Raw genomic sequence first — 774 nt, 5'->3', positions numbered from 1 at the left:
AAAGTCGTCATCCGGTATCACGGCAGCAGACAGTGAACAATGAAACCAACATCTACACTCTGTGTGTTCAATGCTGCTTTACCTGGTCCCTGTGTCAAATATCCACCGCGACTTGTAACTTAAGTTAATAGTCTACCGATTTTTTTTTACTGAGTGAAGTCTGGTGCGAGAACACATGCACATAAGACGACTGCTGCCCACTTGATGACATCGTCCATCACGATGTTTCATTGTAGACATCGTCCGATGTCAATTTTGAACACATCGCCCAACCCTAACTGTTATCAATGTGTTTGTACTGTAAATAAGCTCCAACCAGTAGACAGGTAGCTTAGCTAGCTAAGCACAAAGACTCAAAATAGGGGAAACAATAGCCTGACTCTGACAAAGGTAACAAAATAATCTGCCTATCAGCACCTCTAAAGATCACAAATGAACTAATCCATCCAAAAAATGGATCTGTTTTTGTATGAACCCAGCTGTTTCCCATTGCTTCCAGTCTTTGTGCTAAGCTAACAGTCTCCTGGCTGTAGCTTCATATTTACCAAACGGGTATCAGATTGGTATAAAGCTTTGTATCTAACTCTCAGCAAGAAAGCAAATAAGGGTAAGGGTATCTCTCAAAATTAAAAATTTCTTAAAACGCAGACAAGGAAGAAAAACTCAGCTACATGTTAACACAGAGGATTTTCCTTTGGGTAGGGCGGAAACTCTAAGGGCTGCAGCAATCTGGCCTGTAGCCACTATGGTCCTACCAAATGCTGAAAACACAGA

This window comes from Micropterus dolomieu, linkage group LG17 (assembly GCF_021292245.1).
Source record: "Micropterus dolomieu isolate WLL.071019.BEF.003 ecotype Adirondacks linkage group LG17, ASM2129224v1, whole genome shotgun sequence".
Classification (NCBI taxonomy): domain Eukaryota; kingdom Metazoa; phylum Chordata; class Actinopteri; order Centrarchiformes; family Centrarchidae; genus Micropterus; species Micropterus dolomieu.
The sequence above is the reverse complement of the archived record's forward strand: the minus strand, read 5'-3'. Positions refer to the sequence as shown.